This window comes from Adiantum capillus-veneris, chromosome 11 (assembly GCF_014529385.1).
Source record: "Adiantum capillus-veneris isolate H3 chromosome 11, ASM1452938v2, whole genome shotgun sequence".
NCBI lineage: Eukaryota > Viridiplantae > Streptophyta > Polypodiopsida > Polypodiales > Pteridaceae > Adiantum > Adiantum capillus-veneris.
In genome coordinates this window covers 54,481,835-54,500,989 of record NC_140941.1, presented here as the reverse complement: position 1 = coordinate 54,500,989, position 19,155 = coordinate 54,481,835, and positions in this window count along the sequence as shown.

The following is a 19,155-nucleotide window of genomic DNA, read 5'->3' as shown; positions in this document are numbered from 1 at the left end:
CTGAATCCTAAGTTATAGAAGAAATTCTCTCCACCAACCTCTCCTACACCTCTAGCTTGGAAAGCTCCTATGTGATGCTACTCCCTCTTCTTCTCAAGGAATGAATAGAGCCCTTGAAGCTCACCTTAGGGCGTTCTTGTGCGTGCCAATGATTTTCCAAACTAGCCTTGTCTCTATTCAAAATGGACCCTACCTCAATTAGTTCCCTGTCTTGGTCACTATAGCCATAGCTTGTTGCAACTCCTTTCATGCATAGTATAGACCAAATCTATCTTTGCAATCAACTGAGGACTTATTCCTTACATCAAAAAGCAACCTCTTACCATTCTAATTCCATCAATTTCGGCTCCACAAGCATGGTTTCCTCAAAATTGTACAACTCTATACTCATAGCCAAAAATTGAGGGCCTCAAGAGGAATTGATGTGCAAGCTCGTGCACAAAGATGCACCCTAGCTTGGCCAAGAGACCTAAAAAGTCTGATCAAAGTTTAAAAAGTGCACAAGGAGAATCAAACCCTACAAGTTCTCACATCAATCGCCATTTTTGCAAGAAATTGTGGTTTGTATGCTATTAAGGTTTTTTAACCTTAATCAAAACTTTCTGCATGATTAGAGCTCAGCTTAAGGGGAGCATTTCACGTAAAGGCTTAATTAGCTTATGCATTAACCTTTTGCATCCTTTCAACTTTGTGTTCTTGAGTAGACACTACCAAAGAGGTAGTACCTCTATTTTTGCTGCTCAAGATGAACCAAGAGATTATGAAGTCCAAAGAGGTAGTACCAAAGAGGTAGTACCTCTATTTTTGCTGCTCAAGATGAACCAAGAGATTATGAAGTCATGAAGAATTTTTTGGCATTTTTTGTATGCTATGCCGCCGCAACATCCACGATCATTTGATGGTAGACTTTGAGTAGAGTAATCAACCAAGATAAAAGACAAATATTAACTATAACAACATTGACAACAATGAGCAGTTTGAAGTCTGTATTGACCATAAAATCAACGATAAAATGTTTGCAGTTTTGCAGTAAGCGTCATCTACATTTGGCACTCTGACATCGGAGGCACTTATTTGCATGCACCCCGCACCCATTTTTGATTTTGTAACCTACCACCTAGTTGAATACTACTCCATAAGGGAGATGATTTGTTTGGCCTATATCCTATTGTAAAATTCTCTAGGGATAAGCACTTTGACCATACACCTAGTTGAATTTTTTTTGGGGAGGACATTTGACATTTGTATGGTGTGAAGGTAGGGGAGGGTTGTTGGGGTGTGTGCCATATTGTGCACCACCAACTAGTCCACCTATGGAAGCCCCCTCTACCCTAAATGATCGTACACTAGATAACACCTAGAATTACATTGACATCATTGTGTGTGTCACATGAAAATGCTCTCTCTACTCCTATAAGAGAAACCCTATCCATACTCTTTGTACCACATCATTTTGAGATTCTTTTTAAAGAATGTTTTGTCATTAGTTTACCATTTATCATATCCATGTTTTGCTACTTCTATTAGCGTTAATCTCTCTTTAATGTCTTGTGATTAACTCACTAATTACATCATGAATGTGAGCTTAAAACTTTCACTATAGCTATAATCCTTTCAATTTGTGGGCATCTCATGCTACACAGAAAATTCCTTTTGGTAACATTTTATCTACATTGAGTGATCTGTCAAAGTCGATGATGCGGAAGCATAGAGCAATGGGGAGAATACACGAGAGGGAGAATACACGAGAGAGAGAGAGAGAGAGAGAGAGAGAGAGAGAGAGAGAGAGAGAGAGAGAGAGAGAGAGAGAGAGAGAGAGAGAGAGAGAGAGAGAGAGATTGTTGAACCAACCAACTAGGCAATGAATTGGTGATTTACAATGGGGGAAAGGTGTTGCTTATATAGTAGCTTGGGGGCCCTTAAGTACCCCCCTCAATAATTTGCCCTATCGAAGACTTTGACAAATAAGTAAAATAAATACGTAAAGTCAAAATCGGGATCACACTGGGCCAGTCACTTGAGATGCTATAAAGTTAACACCCTCTTTGCAGCTCAAGGTGGACACATGTAGGAAGACCAAGTCGATGAAGAAGCTACCATGGACACCTCAATAGTATGTCTACTACCAGTTATGCTACCGCCAATGTTTTATTTAAGAAGCATGCCATCTTGAGAACCATTTGCCGCATAGAAAATTGAACTGTAGACCACACTACATTTAAGAGTCCCCATTTTGGAACTATGAACACATCACGTCTAAACATTCCTAGACAATGAACTTTGAAACACACGTTGTCCATAATTTGGCCAATAACAATGCAATGGTGCACTCATCCATAGTGTTTTTATATGTCATGTTGGTTCCTTGCCAGATGAATGTGCCTTGCACTCCGAACCATGGGTTCAAACATTGATAACTTTAACTCAAACACATGGGTCCAAATCATTTGTAGGGAGCTTCTTTTGCCCCTCTTTGCCACTAAGAAGCCTCTCCCTAGCTGACGCTACTTGTAGAAATGGCCACATGACTAGAAATTTGGCATCGTGATCACTATGGCTACCACCACGTGTGCCATTCTCCTCTATCAAATCTTTACCTTTGTCTAGCTTGCCTTTGTCTTTGTCCTCTTGTGAGTTTCTACTTTTGCTTTGGATTTGCATTCCCGAGCCAAACAAAGTGTCTTCTTGCATTTATAACAATGGATCTTGGACCTCGTGGATATAAGGGCAGCTAGTTAATCACTTGCCTTGACATCCTTGCCAAGCTTGCCTTGCCTCTACCCTTTAGCGAGATTGTGAGTTTGCCTTTGCCTTCACAATCTCAAGCCAAATAAATCATCGGCTTCCTTGAGAACTTCATCCATGCATATGCACGTAACTGGGTGTTGACCGATTGATTTTCCATAGCCGTAAGTTGGTATTGATTCACCTTTGCCACTAAAGACCCTTGTAGGAACACTAGCTTGAACAAAGTTCTCCCATTTGAGCATTGTATCTCCAAGTTGCCTTTGCATCATCGTCTTAAAAACAAGTAGATTGATGGTAAATGGGATGCTCTCTTGTGCAATTCAAAACACAAATCAGGAAAGCATATCTAAAGCTATGGGACATTCACAAGGTGCATCTCAAAACACCATTGCTGCCCCTTAGGTTTTGAAGCACAATCCAAAATGTCACCTCCTCTCAACTTTGTGAGCAACATCTCAAACCCCGCCGGCAAAGACGTAAAAGCTCCCTATCTTTCCTCTCAAACAATATCTCAAAATGCTATTGAAAATACTGTCTTGAGAGCCTTACTTGCCTTGCATTTTAAAAAGAATAGCTTTGAGACTTCTTTTCTAGCCACATCTATCTGCCACCTTCTTTAATTCCTTTGCCAACATGAAATCTCCTCCCAAGGTCAATGAGCCTTGCACTTTGATACCTTGTCAAAGTCGATGATACAAAAGTGTAGAACAAGGAGAAGGATACACGCGCGCGCGCGCGAGAGAGAGAGAGAGAGAGAGAGAGAGAGAGAGAGAGAGAGAGAGAGAGAGAGAGAGAGAGAGAGAGAGAGAGAGAGAGAGAGAGAGAGAGAGAGAGAGAGAGAGAGAGAGAGAGAGAGAGAGAGAGAGAGAGAGAGAGAGAGAGAGAGAGAGAGAAACCAACTAGCTCGGCAATGAATTAGTGATTTACAATGGGGACAAGGTGTTATAGAAGGGTGGGGGACCTTAAGTATCCCCCTCAGTAAATTGCTCTACCCAAGACTCTGACGAATAAGTAAAATAAATACCTAAAGCCATAATAAATATTGGGATCACCTTGGGCCATTCACTTGAGATGCTACAACAATGGTGAGTGAATTATATTAAAATGAACAAAAAATTACAAATTCTAGTCATGCTCATGATGAGCCATGACGTCTCCCAGCAACCATAGATACATCGGCTGACAATGGAGCCACCTTGGGACACCGTAAAGGACCCTAGAGAGAAACTTGACAAAATCATGGAGAAAATCTTAAATACTACCCATACATATGGGTCCAATCGTCCCGTTCCATTCATCAGAGTTCATCTGTTTCCCAATGGCTACAATCGCTTCCCCGCTCTCTTGTAAAGTCTCTAAGAACTTAGTTGTTTCAAGAGCATTCTCAAAGACCCTGCAGTTCTTGGCCTCTTCCACGTGTTTGAATTAGCAGAATCTAATAATTTTTATGCCAATAAGTTGTGCTTGACTGTTGAACACCTTTCCACCCAGATAGAGATTGTTTTTTGAAGAACTTCTATGTCTTTTGATCCCATTTACAAATCTTCCCTGCTAAGCTGTAGATTAATGGGCACTTCTTGAGGGAGGTCCCCACTGGCTGTTCTACATTGCGAGAATCTATCTAGGGCAATGCCTTTGGCTAGAACCTTAACCCTAGTAGGTAAGGCTCCCCAAAGGACCTTCCATAGAAATGCATTCATCTTAAGTGGCAATTTTGGGCACTAGATGTTCTTCGCAATTGTTACCTAGCTTGATTTTGGCCATTGCTTGCCCCAAAGACCACCTAGGGGAGAGCAACTTGTCGTGCATCTCAAGGCCACTCCAATGGAGACACTGAGCGAATAACTTTGCCTTCTTAATCATGGACCTTGTCATAATAGCCCATGCTTGGTCTTTCTCAGAGAATGCCATAAAAAATTTGGAACACTGGGCCTCTGCATGGATAGCAGGGTTGATAATCCCTATGCCTCCTTGCTCCACAAGTCTTGTGATAGAATTCCATCAAGCCCGCTACCAAGATGCCACATCTTTGGTGTTATTTCTCCATAGGAATATTTTCACTGGCTTTAGGAACTCTTTCCAATTGCACTTAGCTAGCTTGAGAATTGGGCTAGTGAAGGCTATGTATAGGAGCATAAACGAATTGATCACTTTCACCTTGCTTAGGAAGGGGAGCAACACATACTCCCATCTTTGCATCTTGCTCCTTACCTTGTCCAAGATCCATTGGAATATTTTCTTGTGCATTACCTTGACCCCAATGGAGCACCAACGTGTCAAAAAATCTTACCTTTTGAAACTATCTCTCTAGCCCACACAGATGGATCAAAAGAGTCATTTTATGACCAGGAGATCAATCTTGATTTTTCAATATTGTATTTCAACCTAGAGGCTAAGGTGAAAATTTGCAAGGTCTCCACTTTCTAACTAGCTGGGGGTAGGCCTTGAAGAAGAGAAGGGAGTCATCTGCAAAGATCTTCGCTATTAGTCGATCATTGTTAGGCAAGGGTAGGCCTTGAATCTCCCCTCTCGCAACACTATCTTCAAGCATTATAGCTAGAGGATGTGAGCCGATTGCAAAGAGCAGCGGGGCAAGCAGGCATCCTTGCTTGCTTGATCTTTTGACTTCAAATGTGCCCACAATTTTGTTATTAAATGAGAGCGCAGATTGGCTTCCAGCATTGAGGGTGATAGCTAACCGACACATTTGTGGCCCCAAGCCCAAAGCTTTCATGACACCCTCAATGAACGATCATGTAGTTCTGTCAAAGGCTTTGTCAAGATCGAGCTAGATAAAGATACACTCTTTCCTGGTGAATGATGCATATTCTATTCTGACCATTACTACCATGATGTGACCTTCCTTTGATGAAATCGTGTTGTTGAGGAGTGATAGCCTTATCCAGAATGGGAGAGGCTCTTAGGACAATTGACTTGGCTATAATTTTGTAAGCCACTGACATCATGGTTATGGAATTTTGGTGTTTCAACTAGAAGTAACCCATTTGCTTTGGGACGGGTTTAATGATGCTCCTATTAATGCTGAGTCAAGGGCTTCATAGACCAGAGCCTGGTTGGCCATTTGCATGATCGGGGACTTTAAATTCTCCTAAAATTCTATGAAGAGCTCCATAGTCAAACTATCCCATCTTGGAGATTTTCTTTGCCTAACGCCTTCAGTGTGTATAAGCATTCCTCCTCAGTAAAGGCCTTCTCTAGGAGGTTGGTGTTGGAATATTCCAACAACTTTGAAGACCAACTATGTAAGGAAGGTGCCAAGGAGAATTTTCATCTTTGTAATGGAAATTGCTTGAAATATTTTTTCCCAAAACCCTTACCTCATGATCATCTTATAATTTTGAAGAGTCAAGGTTATAAGGCCGAGTTGTAATTCTGCTAATATCACGACAAATTCAGCCTTTGTACATAAAACCCGGAGTTAGGGTATAAAAGGCAACTTTGTAAAGTTTTGAAGGGGATCATCATTTTGAATAAAATAGGTAGATAAGGGTTTCTTATGTATGTTGTGTGCTTATATCTTCTAATGTGAGCTTATCTCTTTGTACTACGCGACATGATTGTCATATGGGAACTTTGAGGGCATCACTGTGTTAGTCTCATCGAGCTCTACGCGTGCAAGCAGTTTGTGAGATTTGAGCATTGACTTTCTCAACTTCCTAGGTAACTTATCTCACCACCTGAGTGTTGTATTGAGATTCTATTGATTATATGAGGTTGCCAACACTTAGGAGAATCTATTAGGCATGCTGAATGCTTGATTTGATGACTTGCAACTAGACTACTGGAGAAAATCACATTTTTTTCCCATGCTCAAATTGTAAGTCTAATGACCTAGACATGTTCCATATATTGTAAGGATGTTGCCTATTTAGTTTGGAGTTGATATGCTAGTGGATTTTCATGTGAATATATGAAGGGATTAGAGAAAAGAATCCAGGTTTTCCATAGATAGAACTCTCATTGAACATCAAAGTGGAATGTATTGTGTTTAGACAAGAGATTGACAAACTCTTAGTGTGCCTCCATGCCCTAGTCGAGTCACTTACTTCTCAGGATTGAAATTTTAGTCTTGGTTTTGTCTCTTTTTGAGATGTGATAGGTGTTGATTGGTTGGTCCTCACACATTGGCACTGTTGCTGGGGAGCAAGTACCTAAATTAGTGTGAACACATACAAACCCAACATAGCTGCCTATGATAGAGTAATTAGTGGGATAAGATAGAATAGGAGCAGAGATCAAGGTATCCTTAATCTTGTTGTATTCATGACGTAGATTCTCGTCGCAAAAGTGATAAGGAGATAGAGTAGAATATTGTGAGTAGGTAGGAAAGCTTGGTGAAAAGTTTTGTTGGTTGTAGAACCACTAAATTTGCACTAAGCCAAGAAATGCAAGAAAGCGAAAAAAAAAAATCAGAGTTCATGTAGGAGGGATTTATTTTTTGCGAGCTTCGTGTTTCGTGCTTTTGCAATTCGTACTTTTTTTCGTTTTTTTGCAATGCAACATGGCCTAAATGAGCTTGTCCAAGACAAAATTTACACATAGCTATAGGCTAAAAGTAAAAAAATATGAATTTAAAAATAAAATTTTGAGTACAAATAACCAAAAAAGTTTGATAGAGTTTCCTTCATTTTAGCTTTAAAATTTCAAAAAGTACCTCTCCACCAGGACTTTGCAAAAGATTAAGGACGTTCAAAAAATGAAAAGACTAACAAAAAACCCTTCAAATAAGTTTGTACTATTTTTCCGTTCCTTTGCAATGAAACATGTCCTCAATGAGTTTGTCAAAGACAAAACTTGCACACAACCTATAGGCCAGAAGTGAACAACAAACTGCCATCATCTTGGCACACCCGTCACACCTGGGCATGCACGACCACACAATACAATATGAATCCAAAACTAAATTCCAAGTACAAATAAACAAAAAAATTACAAGAGTTTCCTTCATTTTAGCTTTAAAAAAATAAAAAGTACCTCTCTACCTTTATCACAAAGGCCTCTGCAAGAGATTAAGGATGTTTAAAATAATGAAAATACTAACAAAAAACCCTTCAAATAAAACCTTTGTTAGCTACCACCTAGAGACAAAGTATGCTCTTTCAAAAGGAATTGAAAGTATGACAGATAGTCTCACAAGGTGGTCTTAAATCTTTCTCAAATCAACATAGAGGCATGAAACATAGTGACATCAATCACGTAGTCACTCATTGTTACCACCCAAAAATGTAACAAAGTACATAATCTCTAGATCATAGTAGTAACAAAATATAATGTATGGATCTTCTCACAACAATCTCTTCCCTCTTAGCTCGGCACAGGTCCACACACTATGGGAGAAAGACACTGCTTATAGAGTACATCATGTAGCTCTAAACACATGCAATGTCTTAGGTATTTTGTACTCACCTTCCCCAAACCACCACACCTTGAAAACACATCCAAGACATAGCTGCAATGCTATGTGAATGTTGCAAGCAACCACCTGACCATGTCACCAACGTAGAAATAAACACCATTGCTCTTGCAAGTAATGAAAACAATGTGTCAAACTTAAATAGTACAAGGACCATTCAAATCAACATCATACAAGATAAGTGATTTACCGAAAAATACACTACTTCTCTTTGCACCACCTCTAACAATTTCACCATCAACTTATGTGGAGAAAACACAATCATCTAATACATAGCTACGGTATGCTAGAAACAACCTCTCCAAAATCTTCTCCCCACTCTCTCTGTCGTAGCTCGGTATAGCTTGATTGACACAATACCAAAGACACATTGTAAGATCAAGCACCTATTTGAATACACAAATTGTAAATATAATATTACCAAATTAAGAAGCTTTCCATAGAATAAATGAAAACAAGATTCTCTAAAACATCAGTGATGGGATAATGATATGCCTTGGGGTCACACATAAGCGTCCAAGTACAATGAAGCACAAGCCCCACTTTTGATGCATCTACAAGGAACTCTCCTATGTGCTTAGCTAAGCACATGGTGAGGCCAAATACTTGCAAATAATATCCATGCAACCCTTTATCAAACACGATGAGAATATATTCCACTTGTGAATAGTCATGCACTCTAAAAAATTAAAATGTCAATAGGACAAGTTACTTTCTTTTTATCCTTTAATATAACAAAATTTTACTTACAGCAAGGGATAGGACCAAGGGCGTCCACCAATAAATCCGTAGGAAAATTTGCATATATCAATCAAGCTACCTCTAGGCATGGCACTCCATCTTTGCTATAAGATGCATCTTTTGAGTGGAAAAAAACTTGTTGATGCTATTTTAAAAAAAAATCATAATCATATATCAAAAAACATACTAAATTTAATATTTCATGGACATTGCATTTACCTAATTATTGGAATCTGCAACCATTGTTTACAGGGGCAACTTTCTAATAATCTTTACATGCAAGAAACTTCAAATTCAAATTCATTTGAGACAACTAACCAATAGAACGAGTCATAGGTCCTCTCTCCCAACTCTCTTGACTTAGAGAGGACTCTGCAACGAAGGAGGTAGTAGGCGCTAAAGAGATCTCAATTGCATTCATCCACTTTGGATCACTTGAGAGGTGCTAGGAGGTTCCATAATCCCTTTACCTTTCTTGTCCTGAATGCCAACAAAAGGGGATGAAGTAGCTTCAGTGGTTGTTTGAGTAGTCCCCACATTGGACTGTGTACCTTGGGCAGCTTTTGTGGCATCCTTACTAGCTTCAATGTGTGCACTTCCTTCGCTTTCTTGATGCTCCATAGAAGAGGGTGTAGTCATGCTCCCTTAGGTCATGCCACTCTTTTCCCAAAGCTCTCTCAAACTCATCATTCTTTTGACATCATACAGGTCCTCACTCATCAAGGTTGCCAGTTGTCACTGACATTATCTCTCCTCTAGCACTCTCCCTGGAAACAAGAAAATGATCCATTGTTTCAAGATAAGCACATGAGTCAAAAAAAGGTATCAGCCATTGTGCATCATCGGTGGTAAATCTAACCGCTTTATGAGCCACCAATCTACATAGAGGAATAGGAGGAGACGTAGTCCTTTTCTTACCATAAAACTGGCTCAACGCATCATTCATCAAGATAAGAGAAACTTGCTTGCCCAATTATCTTGAATGTTTCTTTTCCTAATGATCATCCTCTTTCCCCTGATCACTGTCATTACTAACCTCTTCATTTTCATCAAGACCTTTTTAATCCAAATTAGCCTCTACAAAAACAAACCACAAAAACCAAAGTCGTAAAATGAATGAAAGTAAGAGTAGTAAATGTTGTAAACCATGGCAATGGGTTATAGATACCTTCATCTTCTATATGATTAGAATCTTCATCCACTTCAGCTTCATTATCAATGAAAACTCATTTTTTGTAATATATGGGTTTTTTCTTTTTGGGGGTAGTGTCTAAAGGACACACACATGATCATGATGATGCTTCTTGTTTTATCATCCTTTAAGAAATACATCATGACCGCAACTTCATGTTCACTTGATGGCTATTATGTTGGGAGACATGGATCTTTCTTTTTGTATTCTTTCCAAAGTATTAAAAATCAAAAAAATGGAAAGAGTCTAATTTTTTGCACAAAATTTAAAAAAATCCTATCCATCTTCATTATGAAGACCTTCACAAAACATTTCTATTTTTGAAATCACTACTTCAAGCCAACATTTTTCATAAGTACTTAGTGTATAGTAGATGTTTGAGCTCTCTAATGATCCGCTTGCAAGCGAATGATCAGAGAGCTCAACAACTCCTATGCTTTGTGTTATTTTAATAAAATAGTTTAAAATAACCACCAAAACTAACCTCTTTCTCAAGATAATAGTTTACTTCAAATCACAATTTCAAGGCACAATTTCCTATAAGTACTTAAATTGTAGTACATGTTTGAGCTCTCTAATCATCCGCTTGCAAGCGGATGATTGGAGAGCTTAACAAGTCCAATGTTTTATATAATTGTGATACAATAACTAAAATAAAAGCAATGAAAATATTCAAAACTTAAAGATTTATTGAAAGCAAAAAAATATTTTGAGGATAAAAAACCAAAAACATGGAGCCTTGCAGCAGCATCTCCACATGAGCAGATCATTGAATCAGACAATTTTGCAGAGCCATGCATCACATTTCATTGCATCATGATAGGTCTAGAGGATGGGACAAGGAGATGATCCTGATAAAATAGTGCAGGAACTCTCAAAGTATGGAAATCTACTGGCTCGGAATACTTCAAACCTTGACTGGCTGTTTGAGTGGGGACATTGTCTGCTACATAAAACCATATGCAAACCATCCACATTAGATCAAGAAAACAAGGCAGACACATTGAGGCTTATGCTGTATAGGAGCATTTTTCTTTCCTGCCAGATTGGAGAGCTATGAGGAAATTTTTCATGTGAAAGTGGCATCAAATGATTGGTGATGGGCCCTCATTTGCTGCTGCAGGTAAAAAATGAAGGTCAAGTTTGGCATGTAGTTTTGGAGTTGAGCAAGGCAAAGAACTTCAAATCAAATGATTTCAATAAAAGTAAAATTTGCATGAACTTAAATTCCATCTATTCTTGAATATGAGTTTGAATTCATCCACTTAAAAACAAGGCATCACATTTCATTGCAGAAAAACGTAGCAGAGACAGATAATGTACATTTAGAGCATTGAAGGGGAATTTTACCTTGATGGCGAAGTGAACATTGAAGACAACAAGAATTGAAATGAACATTGAAGGCAAGCTGCAGAAAGATGCAAATCACAGCTGTAATCAGAGTTTTGAACGTAGCGTTGAATGAACATTCCCTCCCTCCTCCTCTCCCACGGATGAGCTCGCAGCTCGTCCGTGCGCCCTCCTCCTCCCACGGATGAGCTCGCAACTCGTCCGCGCGCGCGGACGAGCTGTGGCTCATCCGTGGGAGGAGGCAGGGAGGGCAATGAGACCAATGTTGAAAACCATGGCCATGCGACAGACAAAGAAGTTCACCAAAATACCCCTCTAATCTAATTTGTTTCAAAAATTCCCAAAATACCCTTATACAAAATACCCTTGTATCTTTTTTGGTTGGATTATTCAAGATTTTCTACACTTGTTGTCTTTTTGACAAGTGAGATTTATGTTGTATTGCTTAGCATGTAATTTGTCACAAACCACGTCCCAAAAAAGGCAATTGTCTAAAAATAATTAAACAATTCATTTCCAAGGTCAACATAACCATCTTAAATTCTAGTTCTAGCATCTTGTATTGATAAACAATCAGTCTTCTTACTAGAAGCTATAATTTTGTTAATCTTTGGAGATATTTTGGGAATTTTAAAATATTTGAAGGCATATTGGGAAATTATTACAAAATATTAGGGCCATTTTGGAAATTTTGGAAATTTGAGAGGTATTTTGGTAATTTTCCCTAAAATCTAATCCCAAAATTTTGTTCACCGAATCTAAGAGCATCAGAAAAATCCCAAGTTTTAGTGAAAATTTAAAGGTAAAGAACATTAAGAAAAACTTAAAGGTTTAAAGTCGATTAAAAATCATAAAGTCGGTTTTTCTTTTTGAACTAAAGTATATTAAAAAAGAAAACACTATACATATTCATTACAAATAAAGTTAAATACAATACTGTAGCTGATCCTAGTATAGAATTTTTTGTTACATAAATCTAAATACTAATATAGTAGTAAATAAAAAGATAAATATCTATCATTTACAACTATACATATATATAGAGAGAGTATATTCTCTAATAAAGTTGTGCTTTAAAAAAATAAAAAATAAATAAATATATAGCTATACTCAATTCAAATATACTTGTGTATGTTTATTTAAATAAATAAATAAATATTTATTTATTTATTTATGAGAGTTATTTATTTTTGGTATACATTAATATAATTGTGTGTGCATGTGTGCGCTCTTAGAGAACTATATTTTAATAAAAAGTGTACGACACATGAAATTATCAAATAAAAAAGAGCAATAAATTTTGTGAATCATTCTCTATGTGTTGACGCTACACAATTAATGCCCATTACGTTTAGTCCTCTCACACAATCACTCATTTAATATGTGAGATCTTCCCACTTATTTTATTATGTGAACTAACTTTCACATTCTTTTTGTACCTCCATATTGTCCACGGCTCCATAGCTCTGTGTTGCTCCATAGCTCTCATGAGTGCTCGAAGCTCTGTGTTGCTCACGTGGCACATTGCTGGTACCCCAATGTATTAAGAGCCCACACTGCATGGTGACAAAGAAACCATGCAACGAAAGAAGACAAAGACAAGCAAAGCTATTAGTTCTCATCGTCAAAACAACACAAAGTTTGTGGTTGTCCACGACATATCAAATTTGAAACCATGGAGTCAAGAAATAGTGAAGAAGAAGAGTTTGAAGAAGACTACATGCCCGAAAATGAACAATTGACATGTAACATAGAGCAATAATTCTATGTAGAGGAAGTTGATGTTCCACGTGAACAATGGGCCTTGCGTAGAATGCCCATTCATTGTAATAGGAAGTGTTTTGGTGTTGTGGGTAGGAAAATTTGTGGTAACACTCCTAATAGTCATGGTATAGGTTTGGTCGTACCATGCTTTTGGTCCGAAAGATGCTACAAAGGCAAAACCATAGAGCAATAGCTATGGTTGTGCAATCATGATATGGACCACACAAAGGCAGTTAAAAAGTAGGTGAAGGAGGTACTGATAGCCCCTATGATCTAGCCCATTGCAAGGGGGACAAAAGTCTCAAGAGAAGAGCTTGCTAGTCTTACAATGGCAAGTTTTCAAGAGGTTGGTATTAGCACACCAAACTGCAAGAAAAATAGGGTTTCCTCGCTATGTGGAGAAGGAGGTTCAAGTAGTAGGCGACGAGGAGGCATGGTATTTCAAAAGAAGCACAAAAAAGGATTGAGGCAGCTGCAATGATGGTTGGAACCTTCTTAGAGTAAGTCTCTATGATTCAAAAGAAACATGTTGTGTTTTGTATACTCACTAAAATCTGCTATGATGTTCATATCAAAGGCGATCCAAGTTGTACATGTCTAGATTTCAAGAAAAGGGTGAAACAACAAAAGTCATTCATTGCTTGTAAGAACATGTATTATGTGTATGTGAATGTCTTGGGCCTGCAACCTAAGGAGCACATGGTAATACATCAACCTACAATGACCGCGATGCATGTTGCCTTCATACTTAGTCAACCCCGCATTGCAATCCCCGTGCTATGAACCCTGAACTTTCTACATTAAAAATAGGCAATCCCATTTTGTCCCTCCCTCTATTTAGTGAACTAGTATGCTGTCAAGTTTTTGATCACACAATGTTGGCAGTGCTTTTTATGTTTAATGATGCATCAATTTATATATATGTGTATATGTATGTATTTATGGTTTGTGACGTTATTGTGCTGATAATCCGTTTGTTTTTTTGTGTATAACTTACCAGGTGGTTTTGGACATTGTTTAGAACATGTATATTTGCTCTAGAAAACGACTCTAAAAAGCTCAAAAAAATTGCACAATGTTTAAAAAGCATGAAAATAAAAGCTCCTTAAAAGAATGCACTCTCATGTAGGGAGTTGTTTGTTAGAGAACTTTAAGCTTGTTTTTAAGTTGGTTGCTTTTGTCATAGGAATAGAGTAAGTAGATAGGTTTTGACAAGTACTCTCATCATTTTGGATCTGCATAATACTGAAAAGACCTTTATTGTGTCTGGATTCCAAATTGGTGAAAGTCCAAAGAAAATAGTGCATCTTTGCAAATTTGTGACTCAGGGCATGGATTGCATGTACTAGAGTGTGTGAATGCACAACCACAATCAGATTTTACAAAAAGTTGGTCATCAACCTCTTTTGGAGAAAAGTGCAATTTTCCCTGTAGAGCTTAATTGGAGACAATTTTGTACGTCTGATTTGACTTGTGTATTTAACTTGCTTGACTAAGCATATGTATGAAGATTAGTTGCAAGTTGATCTATAGAGTGTGAGAAAGAGCCACTCGACTTGGACTAGGGGAAAGGATTATTTTATTGAAAAAGCTTTCTCTATGCTCGTTTTAGGCGATTAAATCATAAAGACAAAAAGATCTTTCTCTGCTCTACATAGCACCTACTTAGGACAACCATAGTGATTAACTGTTCTTACAGAATAGCCAAAAATACAAGTAGTATCCAAGAAACAAAAAACAGACAAGTTTGTACATCCTCTTTCACTGTACATGATCTGGTTTACAACAACAAGCAAAAGCCATCTTTACAAGTACACATTTATTTATTCACAGAATGTTCAAAGCATGCGTATACAATGGTAGACCACAAACAACATTGTCTACAAAATGTGAGGTATCTTGCTGTTAGTCTACTCTATAGGATGGACTGGTGGATCCAATTCCACAATGTTTGGATGCGGCTCCACAAGAGATGTTGCCTTCAGGGAATGCTCTACCTCATCTTCAAGTCTCTTGTCTCGCTCCTGAATCTCTTGTAGTCAATGGGCTTGCATCTCCAAAACATTGTTTAGTCTACTGGAGACATCCTCATTGCTCTCAAACACAGTCATCATACAACCCATCTGGCTACCAAGCAAGGCCAATGCACCGCAGTCACCCCCATATTGAACAACAACGTCGTTCCCATTGGTGTATTGTTCAAGCAACTGCCAAAGGAACCAATGCCCACGTTCCATACCCCCTACACAACAAATATTTGTCAAAGGATCTAGTAATAGGCTACATGAAAACTATACATAGAGCCAATGAGTAACGGACTGTACCTCGCATTGGTGTCCCATCTTCCTCTCATGTCCAATCATCCTCTTGCAGCGAACTGTACCAAGCATCGTCTGATTGAATGTCAATGGCCTATGAAGTCCAAGTCTACTCTTTTCTCATTGCTGACACCAACAATGTGCGCATACTTCTACTTTTTGTCTTGCACACAGTTGTGTTACACACAACCACATTCAAGTGGTCTTCTCGTCAACCAACAGCTGATGCCATATCATGCACCATTCCATAATTATTTGACGGACAAACAACCAAGAACACACCTTTGTCATTAATTGTTGCCAATGCAAGTCATGCGAGTTGTTCAAAATGGCATGCTTCCATCTTGTTCCAATCACGGACTTCTGTTTCAAATAGCCCATACAAAGGCGTGTTTGATGGCAAGAAAAAAATAGATGCGTTCATCGATAAATCAGCGGTCGACCCATCTCGCAATGGCATTAGACACTTCTCCACCACGTGAGGCATGACATTGCTCAACAATGCATTTTTCAAGTCATCCTCTGTCTTGTTGGAATCAAGATGCAAAATCTGGACACGCTCGCTACCAGTAGCTGCAAAACAAAAACATGAATTAAGCAAACAAGCTCTTAAATCATACTTGAACAACCATTCACTCGAGATTGGAAATTACCAATAGACGGTAGTGTAACTAGTGGCATGTCTGAGACATACAATATTTATGCTTCCAGACTCGTGATGGCAAAGTCTACCACCTCCTCTACAGACATCTCAATTCTTTTTCAAGAACAACAAGACCATAATAATAAGCTAAACAATCAAGAATATAATTCTTACAAAAATCAATAGAGCTCACTTTTTTCTTTCATTCTAGACTCTCATTGTGAGCCAGAAGAGCGACCAAACTGTTCGATCTGCATAACAAAGCCAAATTGCTTAGTGAAAATGAAATGCCACCACAAAGACCGTGCTCATAAGTGAAGATTTTTAAATCACAGAATGATGGTAACTGTGAAGTCGTATCGAATCCCTCTCCTCTAGGCGATTGCACACTAAACTCTATTGCTGTGGAAATTTTTGTACATGCACGTGCTCTTTCTTCTCTTTCCTCATTGCATCATTGTGTGCTTTGTCCTTGCTTATAGGGAAACATCCCTCATGATACTCCAAGAACCAAGGTAGGTCCTGGTAACTCTCCCCTTGAAGTTGTGAGCCACTTGCAAAGGGTTGAACACTTGCTCTGGTTTACTAATTTCAAGCAATTTTCGCAAGCTTGCAACACCTCTGATGTTGAACTTACACTTTCACAACCATCTAATACAAGCTACAAAATTATAAGCACTCAAAAATATAATTTGTTTTGGTTTACTGATTTCAAACATTTTTTGCAAGCTTGCAACACCTCTGATGTTGAACTTACACCTTTGCAACCATCTAATATAGGTTACAAAATTATAAGCACTCAAAAATTTTTATTTTTTTTGAGGCAAAAATATATAGTGATCTAACCTACAAAGACATCTTTTGCCTGCATTTGCCAACGCTTTGGCCACCTCTGATTGAGTTCCCTTTTTCATTAGAGACAACTCATCAGCGAAGCTCTTTCCTCTATGAGTAAGCTTGGCATCATCGAGAAACGAAGCAAGGTCAAGACCAAGCATGGATGTCAAATGTATACTCCGGATGTTGATGTGTAAGTTCCCTGCTTCTCTTGCAATTGAAGACCAGAAAACCTCAACCCGCAACCACTCCCTGAACACAACTGACTCTCCTGGGTTGTGAAAACATTGACATGACAATTGGATTCCATGCCAAGCTAGAGAGGTAGATTGTTAAGGCAATGACCAAATGTGCTCACTTGTCTACGTATGTCCAAACTCTTAACATGTGCTTGGTCTAGAAGCCATTGCACGGAGACTGAATGTTTTCTTCACTGGCAGAAGATCCACACATGCCAACCCGTACAGTCTTTACTCAGTTAGCCACTTTGGTCGGCTGGTCCACTAGATTGTTTGCAATATCCTGCGTTGAAGCCAACAAGGATCAATTTCTATATTTTTTAGCACATGGAAGGTCAAAACAATAAACCTCCACCAATCATCTCCCAAAGGATGGATCAACAATGGCGAACGCATGTTTTGTTATCTTTTTGGATGGTGCATCTGTTTCAAAGAATGCCTTTTTATAATTGCTTTGAAACTCAGAAGGAAGCATTCTATCCTCCTTGGCAATGATCTTTATCAATGCAAGAGTGTACTTTTCCTGTATGTATGGCATTATTGATAAATACATGTTGCGAGATGCAAAATTTGATGCTAATTAATGTAAAAAAACTACAATGGCACTCAGTGGATGTAGAAGTTGTGTCATTAAATATCTAATATCTAACCAACCCAAATGATTTTCTCATATTAAACTGATCATTTAATATGGGATAATAAACGAGAATAAGGGCTAGAATATAGACATGTGCTTACGGATCTATCTCAACACGGGGCCAATGGTAAAGGGGCCCAAATGAGAGATGGTCTATCAAAGAGCAAGGTTAACTAATGAAGCTTAAAAGGCCTTAGGGTTAGCTTCATTAAAAACCTCCAATGGTTAGTGTTAAAAGTCCTTTGACCTTAAGCAAACTAGGGCTGAGCTTGAGGTGAGAACCCAACCTAAACTTAAGCAAGCTAGGGATGTGCTTGAGGTGGGAACCCGACCTAAACTTAGGCAAGCTAGGGTTGTGTTTGAGGTAGGAACCTGACCTAAACTGAAGCAAGCTAGGATTGTTCTTGAGGTGGGAACTCCACCTAAGGTGCTTGCCATGCTTGATGACTAAGGTACTTGAGGTACTTGTCACATTTAATGAGGAAGTTGCTTGAGAAGCTTCCTATGCATGGGGGGTAAGATGCTTGAGTCAAAAAGAGAACCTACACACTTAATGAGGAAGTTGCTTGAGAAACTTCCTATGCATAAAAATCTCAAAGTTAAGGAAATTATAAAAGAGCACATGGGACACATGCCAGACTCTCACTAAGCTTAACCACATGGTGTGCTTGAATGCTATTGGTTGGGCTAAAGAGGGGTCCAATGAGCTTCTACTTCCATCTAACAAATATCTAGATATTTTCAAGCTCTCTCTCTCTAAGTAATAAGGAGGACACTTGTCAAAAGACTACCCATGTACTTGACTGCATGCTGCATGTGATTGACTAGGGGGAGAGGGGTCCAATGAGCTTACAACATGCAGAAAGGTCACCACTCGCCCAAAGCAAGGAGGGGGGGTGCTAGGGGGATATACTCCACACACACACACACTCATTTGCAAGGCTATTCTCACTTGGTGAAAGTTGAGGAACACCACCTCCTTCTCCAAGCTTGTGAGAGTGAAAGCCTACACCAACACTCTTGGCTATGGAATGCAAATCCAACCAAGAGTCATGCTTCAATGCTTAAGCTTGCCATCTTCTCCATCTTCATTACTATGCTTATATGTATGCTAGCAAGAAGAGTAATGATAAGTGAGGAACTATTTCTTTCTCCTATGGAATGTTTCTTCTTCCTCTTCCCTATCCTCATTCCCCGCTAGCTCTCTCCACCTTCGAAGGTGTTTGAGGCCTTGGGACTGAGGCTTGGGATA